Source organism: Asparagus officinalis, chromosome 9 (assembly GCF_001876935.1).
Source record: "Asparagus officinalis chromosome 9, Aspof.V1, whole genome shotgun sequence".
NCBI classification, from domain to species: Eukaryota; Viridiplantae; Streptophyta; class Magnoliopsida; order Asparagales; family Asparagaceae; genus Asparagus; species Asparagus officinalis.
Genome location: NC_033802.1, coordinates 7992058 through 8003053, shown reverse-complemented (window position 1 = coordinate 8003053; position 10996 = coordinate 7992058).

Genomic DNA, 10996 nt, shown 5'->3' with positions numbered 1-10996 from the left:
ATAATTGAGAAACGTTTATGATCGAGGGATTAATGAGAAATTTCAAAGATTTAGAGGAGTACTATGGAGTTATTGTACATTGAGAGACTAAAATGGAATTATTGTAGTCTTCATGTGCTGAACACGTGAAACTACCAGGTGGGTTGTAGTTTACATCAGGTGCCAAAATTTTGAGCAATGCCAACCTCGAACAAAGGACCGTGAGTATCCAATCACCTGGGCTACTTATTAGTCGAAAGAATATGGTTTTAGATTTTAACATACTATTAATGTATTACATGACAAACCGAAAAAAACAAACATCTCTTAGCCTCTTTTCATATAAAGAATGATTTATTTATGTTGAAATTTTATGGAGTTGATATTAAAATATTTATATATAGCATAGAGAGAATTTGACTGGAAAAGGTTTGTAATTCAGCAAAAAAAAATTGTATCGAGGTATAAAGAATTTAAATGATGGAATATTGATTTCAACACTCTTAAAGAAATGAAAAAAAAACATTAACCAAAAAATCATTTCTTTTTTGCTGAATTATGCACTGTTGGGTTTATTATAAAATTTTGGTGGTAACTAAAACGAATTGCAATTTTTTTAGCCATTGATACAAAGTGCAATCTATAAAAAAAATAAAAAAAATGAGAGTGGTGGGTGGATTGATCACGTGTCCGCATAGTTGTCAGTCGTGTTGGTTACCACCAAGACTGACACCTCAGATCGATGATATTATCCACAAACTGATTAACTACAAGCAACCACATTTTATGATACTTATCATACTTCCTTATGTTTGCAGTAGACGAGAATATTGTTAATTTAATAATATATCTTTTAGATATTAGTCCCTTATATTCAAAAACTCTATCTGAGTCCCTCAAATCTTTAGAAGTGCTGGAATAAGTCTCCCGAGTCATAAGAAATCTTGCAAATTGGTCCCATAATGCCCCTCAATAATAATAATAATAATTAATAATATTTATTTTATATATTTATTTTTCTGTCAGTTAACTCCCATATATAGCAAGCTTAGCCTATACTTTGAGTTCCTCAATGGAGGATATCATATAAACAACATAAAGTAATAAACGTTAAATATCAAAATGTGTTGATGGATTTTTTGCAATTAACCAAACTTGTAGGAAGTTTAGTGGGAGTTTTTAACTTCTGGGATAACAAAGACCCAAAATTTTTTGGGCTTTTGTAAATTACAATCTAAAACAATTTCCTTAATGTCCTGCCAGAGTTAGTGTGTTTAATTTAAAACCAACACACGATCTCGGGTGTACTAAAAAATTAAATATTTGTGTGTTTTTCCGAAGAGTCAAGCTTGAGACCTTAGAATACTACTCATAGGCAGCTTACCAACCCGACTAGACCTTCTTTGATGGAATAATTACTATGCTATATATCACATGTACAAGTGGTGACTTACTCATGAGTTTTTAGGCGAAAATTATTTTTATTTTTATTTCTTTCAAATTGATGCATTCTATCTTTTATATAATTTTTTAAGGGAAACCACATTTTAATGGGATTAGTGTTGCCATATCACATTTTGATTTTTTTAGTGATTTAAGCCTTGGTTACTATAGTGTTTCTTGTTTTCTCGTTGCTAACTTGGCATAGCAGATAATATCGCGGTTTTGATCTTTGGTGAGGTTCTGATGGATAATGATGAAATTTTTTAAACAGATAGGAGCCCAGAGCGTGACATGGCCAGAATAATCCTATTTAAAGGTGGCCTCGACCAACTTTTTTTTATAATAAAAGATGTTACCTATCAATTTGAAAAAAATAAAAATAAAAGTGGTTTCCATGTAAACCCTTCATTTTTTTCTTCCCTTCTCAATTAGTTTACGTAAGTTATCAAATTTTTTCGTTTGCAGCCTCACTTTCAACACGCCACCCCGCTCAAAACACGTGAAGAAAACTTAAAAAGCAACCGGACACGGCAATTAGGAAAGTCCGACCGCTATGCAGTCGCCACGTGGCACCCGCGTTAAAAAGTTTGCGGTTCGGAATGAATCTCGCACTGAGTGGCAGATAAGTAGACCGTGACGGGACAACATAGGCCTTCCGCTGTGTAGCCACGTGGAGGTGGGTCCCGGAAATTCTGTGGTCTAAAAAATGTGGGCCCGCTCAATTTGTGCTTGGTGGCAGTCAGTAGTTGGCTGTCTTTAGGAAGTACGGATAATTCTGTGAAGTAGTAGGTAGGCCCGGGTCCCATGCTCCCATCATGTATTCTCGTCTGCGGCCGCGGAAATTGCTTAAACTTGCAAGAATAATCTGAAGCAATAAACAAAATTAGCCACTGGTTATTGATTTTGATTGGCTTTCTTTTTCTAATATTTTGAATAAAATAGCAAATTAAAGCAAAATATATCATCTTACAATGATACAAAACTAAATATACAATATGAGCAGGCTCATTAGCATCCAAAGTGATGTAGAAAGTGTATTGGGACTAAAAGTAAATAAACGTAAAACTTTCGGTTTAGAGATAATTTTATTTTAAAAAGCTGAGCGACTTTAAAATAAATGAGGCAAAAAAAAAAACACATCTACATTTTACTATGCTATGACATTAACACGAAAAAAGCTATAATATAATAGTTAAGATATCTGGTTACATAATACAACTAACCATTTTAGAAAAAACAACTATGAATATGAGCAGGCTCAAAAAATAGAGAAAAATTCACGCTTAGAGGCAACAAAACTATGGATTAAATATTTAGTTAAAAAATACACCTAGCTAACCACTTAAAACAAATATATAATGACTCACAATGAAACCATTGAAATACAAAATAGATTTTAAAGTAATGTTGAGTATTTGTGTTTAAGAGTACGTAGTTTTGGAAATTAGTGAGTTTAAATATAAATAGCATGACTTTGGATTTGGAACAAAAATATACAAGGTCATAAAAAAATATAGAAACTCACATATGATGAGTTGGTGAAAAATATAAAGTGAGTTTAAGATTTGTTCGATTGAATCTCAAGTGTGATCTTGGAGGTGAGTGACTTTAATAATAAACACTACAAGAAATTACATCTTTAACGAAGGGATTTCCCTTCGTTAAAGAGCTGAAAACCTTCGTTATTGTATGCTAACGACGGGGAAAAATCCCTTCGTCACCCGTCGTTGAAGCCCTCTTCACTAAAGGGTCACGAAGGGATATACTACCCGTCGTTATAGATTCTATAACGATGGAACATATTACCGTTATTAATATTTACGACGGTAATTATCACCGTCGTTACCATCAGTAACGGGGATATTTTCCCGTCGTTACCATCAGTGACGGGATATTTTTCCGTCGTTACCATCAGTGACGGGGATATTTTCCCGTCGTTACCATCAGTGACTGTGATATTTTCCCGTCGTTACTATTAGTTACGGGATATTTTCCCGTCGTTGAAGACCAATTAATGACGGTTGGATACCGTCGTAAAAGTCCTCATGGTGGGTAATTAGTAACCCATCAACGATGGTGCTTTCCCTTCGTTTATGAACAAAATACGATTTATAAAACCGTCATTATAGACTATAAATTTTTAATATACTTTAATGACAATCTTTCCATTCATAGGCAACTATCATATAATTCTCAACATGACACTAAGAGTCACAACACAAATATAATAAAAATACCCAATAATGAATAAAAAGAAAAACAAAAAATCCATTCATTAATAACATCAATACATAAAATTCCACAATCTTTAAATATTCAATACTAATAACAAGAGTTAGTATCCCAATTGTTCCAAAGAAAAATACGTGAAACTATCTAAAACAAATTAAAATAAAAGTCTGAAAAAGACACATCCTTTCATCTCTAATCATCGTCAAAAGATCACTCGAGCTACCCCCCTCCCCTTCCTAATCTTGCATGGATAGCCTGAAAAATTAAAAAATTCACATAATTAAGAAATATCAATTAAACAAATATTATCTTATTAAGTAAAAATCGCATTTTCTCTACTGCAAGTAGTCAATCATAAAAGAATATAAGATGTTGGATAAGCATTCAAACAAAAAAACCTCTTAGAAATGAGGCTCAAATCTGTCGTTATACTTGACATGTCTTTTCACTCAACAAAGACTTCATTCTAGCTCATTTCAGAATTTGGATACAAGATTTCTTCAAGATTATGTTAGTTCTATCACGAAAGTTGATTATGACTAAACAAACATCTAGCTCAACTATGGTTAGCTGAAGGAGACAAAAAATGACATGATAAGTGAGTAATGTGACACAGGCATGAGATATGTACTTCCACAAAAACATGGGAACTTATGTGTCTGCATGTGCATACCTGAATTGCATGTGCATACCAACTTGGCTCACTCAGTTCACAACATTGCAAACTTTAGGAATCAGAATAAAGCTTCACCACTAGTGTTTTGTTCATTAAATCCACGGGTTTAAGTGGTCCATTGAGCTTGTTGGTCATCAATGATCAAAGTTCTACTTTAGACCTTATAGCAGTATTTTGCCTCATCCACAACAAAACCTTATATACTTCCAGGCTGCAATGACTTGTGTATAAGAGTTTTATCGGGTACTTCATTAGATTAGAATTCAGTCATGGGTACTTTCCGAGGGATACGAATTATACATTCTAAGGGAACAAATAACACTGTTCCAACACGTGGCCGACACAATAGTAGAACTAAAACTAAAACATATGCATAGACAGCTTGATAAACATTCTACATACCTGTAGCACCTTTGATGTGTTCAAAATCTTCATAATCATAAACATCACCATTAACAGGAATTGATAATGATGCTACAACATCAACAATCTCACCCCACTTTGCAGGATCCCTTGGCCTATCTTTAACCAGCCTACATTTATATTAAAATATAATGAAAAGTTGAATTGCTAACAATAAAGTGAAATAATTCTAAAGAAGTGCAGGCTAGAAGATCAAGGTGTGATTACAAACTGCACTTAAGTGTGATGCATATGCTCCAACTGAGAAACAGTCATTTTACTTGTCATAGAAGTGTAACTAGTGATTTTCTTAACTGGTTTCTGAAGAACTATTCAGAATAGTCCTATTGAATATGTTCACATATGAAATGCAAAGAGAGAGCATATGTTCACATATGAAATGCAAAGAGAGAGCACTATCTCACAAAAAAAATCATAATGAACTGAATTTGAGCAAAATACAAATTTGATAGCAAAGCAAATAATCTACTGAGGTTCAAATCTGTCGTTATACTTGACATGTCTTTTCACTCAACAAAGACTTCATTCTAGCTCATTTCAGAATTTGGATACAAGATTTCTTCAAGATTATGTTAGTTCTTTCACGAAAGTTGATTATGACTAAACAAACATCTAGCTCAACTATGGTTAGCCAGAGGAGACAGAAAAGGACATGATAAGTGAGTAATGTGACACAGGCATGGGATATGTACTTCCACAGAAACATGGGAACTTATGTGTCTGCATGTGCATACATGAATTGCATATGAAATATCTAAGGTTAATAATAGAAAAGGAAATAACTTAGCTTTCAAACAAACAAAGAAATCATTATTAGTACCTTTGCAAACTTTCCACTGAAAACTGAAAGAGCTAATCTCCAAAATGCTGGAACATGTTGGATAAGCACAACAGTTAATTGTCGAATATAACACAGAACTACTTTTGCTAGTTCAGATTATTCTCTTCCCGTCTACTGGACACAACCTCTTAGAGCTAACTACAAGAATTATTAACAATGTGTCACAAACAAACAAAGAAATCATTATTAGTACCTTTGCATGCAAACTTTCCACTGGAAACTGAAAGAGCTAATCTCAAAAATGCTAGAACATGTTGGATAAGCGCAACAGTTAATTGTCGAATATACCTTCCTCTCAAAGAATCTACTTATTCTCCCATGAAATCTGTCTCAAAATCGCCAAAGTCCCGGATTGCGAAATCAACATCAAACTAGCACAAATAAACAAAACATATAGAAAATTATTTAAATTATTCCTAAGCAAGCTAAATGAGTAATAATTAAAAGTCCCATGTCCCAAGAGCTATCTGAACAAATAACTTCGGTCTATGAATGACAAGGAGCTATAACAAGTCCTTCCATGCTTAAGATGTGAGTCACTAGGCACTAACACGTGATGTAACTAGAATGAAACTTAGCTATAGCTAAATGTGCAAGTTGTTGCCTGCAATCCATACGTAGTGGTTTATCTAAACATGCCATGATAACTGTTTATAATTTCTTTTGTTTTGCATTACTTATCTTATCTTCAACACACTTAAATCCATAAGAAAAGTTAGGAAAATAAATTATGAAACACGAGAATGAACTACACAGTAAGCATCAATAATAAACTTAACACTTACAGACTTGTTAGATTCTTACTGGAGCTGCCTCCATCTCGCATCAGACTGCAATCTCTCATGCATCTCACTGTGTAGAACTTCCATACAGGCTTCACTACTTGCAGAAGTTTGCCTTTTCTTTTCCTTTTTCTTCTTTAATGCATGTGCCTAAAATCATGTATATTTTCCCTCAAATATTTTAGGCAGTTAAGGGAATGTAATGCAGTAATAGTTGTGTCATTGCAGTTTCTAAAAGCAAAGTACATTTAGCATTGTGCGAGTCCAAGCTTAGTGCATTATGATAAAGCACATACTGCAAACATAGTTTCCAAAAAAAATCATGGCTCTGAACTCAATTCCATTGTCATGAGGGGTAAGTAATATAACAGAAAACACAACTATTTATCATTTAATAGAGAAGAAAGTGCATAATAAGACTACAAGTTGTGCACTCTGTAACATAGTTAATAATCTTCAATTTCAGAGCTCACATATAAAATTGAAGAATAATTACGCAATTGGTGCGCTAGAGGAGCATAGGCTTGGAGAAAATAAAACCAAATAATAAAAGCTAACCTGTGATCAGATGTTTTTGTTCCTGTTTTCAAAGACCAATCCTCGCGCTAAAAAGTTGAGCATCCTTTACTGCAAGAGTTCAGCATTCTAGTGAGGTTTAGAGCAATATTTTCAAGATCGAAACATATAATATCATTACAATATTCAGCTCCACCAGTCACCGATAACCCACTTTGAACAAACCCCAAAATCAAAGCAGTTCAAGAGATCAAATCTCTAACAAGCATAAAATCAAACAGGTCTTGTGCATTATCAAATTCACCACAAATACAATACTCATTTATTGAAGCATTCTGAAACCTAGGGTGAATCCAGTCTGCAGCCATTTATGTATGCATAACAATAAGTACAAGAGGAAGGAAGCCTCAATAGCTGCAAAATCTTTTTTCTACTAAAGTTGGAGGAATGGGAATCTAATTCAGTCCTCGACGGATTTTGCGAAAAAGTCCTAGCGACACATGAGCCAGAATTATAAACATGTATGAATCTTTATTCGTCACAGCAACAAAAGAGGGAAATTCTATCAAATTAAGCATTAATTGAACAATACTTGTTGTGGCCATCAACATCTAAACCAGAAAACTTGATCACAGTTTCTCCTGTGAGATCCTCATTATTTTGTACTTCTAGTTTCCATCAAAGTCAGGTAAATTACTGACCTTATCCTTAGAGGAAGAGGAGGCGACGATGGGGCTGCACTGGGGTGACGATGGGGCTGCACTGGGGCAACGACGGCACTGGGGCAGTGCTGTGGCAGTGCTCGACGATGACAAACTAGATCGGTGCTCGACGAGTCTTGACGACGAACAGGATCGGCCGATGACGAGCTGGAGATGATGATGAGAGGGAGCCGACGACGACCTAGAGACGACGATGAGGGGGAGTCGACAACGAGTGGGAGACAAACAATGATCTGGAGACTGCGATGATCAGGAGAAAGTCGGTGTTTTTTTTAAATCTAGGGTTTAATTACTACGGTTAGACTCATTAGAGGGGTGATTAATTATAGGAGTTAGGGGGATTGGGTTCTAATTTGGGTTTTAGTTATCATCAATAAAGGTAACGGAGCCCATCGTTTTTAAGGAGACCCAATAACAACGGTATTAGAATCTAATTAACGAAGGGACTAGAAATCCGTTATCTTATCTCACATCATTCCTCTAATATTTGTAATCACTCGACGAAGGCTTTAAAACCCGTCGTTATTATATGCACATTAATGACGGTCAACCGATACCTTCACTAATTTTGGTCGTTAAATATCGAATTTCTTGTAGTGAAATGAAGGCAAGACTTTGGGCATGTACGCAAGAACTCTTTTTTGGAAGAGAGTAACTTTAAAAGGCAATGGGCTAAAAGTTGAGTTTATGCACAAAAAATATTATTGATGCTGCCTCATTAGCATGGGGAAAAAACAAAAATGCAACACTACTAAGTATTTGATTTATAAAATACATGGTGGACCAAAACAGTAGGAATTCTATGAAAACCACGCATATAAAAGTGGGGTGTTTTACACCATTAATAAAATAATCATAATTCACAAACTGCCCATTTAACCACCCATGAGCGGTATAGATTACCCTATTGAATAGGGTATTCTGATAGAATATCTGCTCTATCTAACTATTTAGAACAAAATTTTACATCTTAAAATGAAATATAACTACTTACGTGTATAGAAAACTACTAGAATACATTTGATTTAGGAAAAAAAATCTTTATAAAGTGGGTGAATTTAAAAATAAATGAGCATAAAACCTTTTACGTACTTATAAGAAAAAAAAACTCATCTACTAATTCCGACGTTACAACAATGTGAAAAAAAAACTTAAAATAATGCTTAAGCATTTGGTCTAAAATATTATATAGCTAGATTCTTAGAAAAGAAGTATAGCAGGTCAAAGTAGAATATATCAACTTAAACCATATGTACAAACCGTCACAAATTGAGTTTAAAAATAGGTTGGCATAGTTTCTAAGAGTAATTTTTATAGATGTGTAGTTTAAAAATAAATAGATCTAATACTTTAGCATTATAATAAAAAAAATCCTCGTAATGGGTAGGTTTGAAAATAAATTAGGATAAGATTTATAGCTAAATAACCAATCTACAGTTGCAACTCATGATATAACAAATTTATGAAATATAAATTAAGTTTAAAAGTAATCCATTAGAATATTTTAGGTCAAATACTAATTATGAAGTGAGTAAATTTAAAAATAAATTAGGGAATTTCAGTTTTATAGCAAAAAAAATGTAAACTCTTTATTCGATCCTTTATTATATTAGTATATTATATTATTAGAGTTCATGGAGTATTTTAGGTTTATGATTAGTTTTTCAAGTAGATGGGCTTAAAAGTAAATTGGATTAGCTTATTGCGTTCATAGATAAAAATCTAATTTATTTATTATTGCTTTTAACTACGCTGAACTGGTGTGGCGGAGCTGAGAAAATTTTTAAACTCGCGAAGCATTATATACTTGAGATGAATTATTGAAGTGGTGGACTTATAAGCAAATTATGTTAAATATTGAGTTTGAAAACAAAAATTACTTATTGTCTCTTTTAACAATAAGTTGTTGGGGTATACTGTAGAATGAATAGTGTCAAGCTATAATACTAATCCCAATAGCTTTAGTATATAGATAGATCTTATTTAGCATTAAAAAATTTACTTTTAAGAGGCTAAGCAACCATACCTCTATCTTCATTTTTTAAAGATCACACATTTTAACTTGTTTAAGTGGTCTTGCTTTGTAATATCTTTGAGTTTAAAATTACTTTGAGTATGTCTTTCTTTTAATTAGCAATATCGAGGCCTATATTGTTATGATTTTAAGAAATAAAAGTATAACCCACTTAGCAAAAAATTGATAAAGTTATTCGTATTTTTGACCTAACTTGCAAAATGATGCTTATCTTTTGTACTAGACAATAAAGAAAACTATTATCTGCTATCCAACTATCAATTAAATAAGAATGTGACAAATTCTCCACCCAATTTCTCTTGTCCTTCTCATTCACAATAATGATGTATATACATTACAAAGTATTCCTGAGAATCCTTGCTCTCCAAGGCTCGGTTGATCTCCGAAAGATCATCCTAATCACAAAGATATATTTTCCTAAAATACAAAGACTAAATTAAGGAAGAATATTCTTCAAAAGACGTGCACCAACTCCTATTTTAGTCACAATAATATTGTAATACCCCTCCCCTCAAGTTGGAGCATGAAGATCTCGAACACCCAACTTGCAGAGTAGAAACTCAAATTTTGCTTTCCCCAACGCTTTTGTAAAGATGTCTGCCAATTGAACACTAGTGGAAACATAGGATAGACAAATCATCCCTACAGTCACCACATCTCAAACAAAATGGCAGTCAGCCTCTATATGCTTTGTTCTTTCGTGGAAAACGGGATTTTGAGCAATGTACAACGTTGACTGACTATCACAATACAACTTCATACCCTTCAGACGTCGCACACCCAAGTCGCCTAAAAGTTGTTTAAGCCACTTTAACTCACACACTGTTGCCGCCATTGATCTATACTCAGCCTCCACAGATGATCTAGACACTGTTTGTTGCTTCTTGGTCTTCCACGACATAGGAGAACAACCAAGTAACACGAACCATCTTGTTAAGGAACGCCGCGTAAGTGGACAACTAGCCCAATCTGAATCACACCACCCTTCTAGACTTCGGTCACTTTCAGCATGAAGCAAAATCCCTTGCCCTGGACTCTTCTTCAAATATCTCACGACCATGAGAGCCGCCTCCCAATGATCTTCACGAGGTTGTTGCATAAATTGGGACAAAATATGAACCGAATATGCAAGATCAGGTCCTGTCACAGACAAGTAAATCAATCTCCCTACAAGTCGCCTATACGGTGCCAGATCCACAAGGAATTCGCCCTTAGCATGGGCCAAATTGTGATTTTGTTCCATTGGAAATGCCGCAGGCTTTGCTCCAAACAAGGCCGTTTCAGAAATTATCTCTAGTGTGTATTTTCTTTGGCAAAGAAAAATTCCTTTTGGATTACAGGCTACCT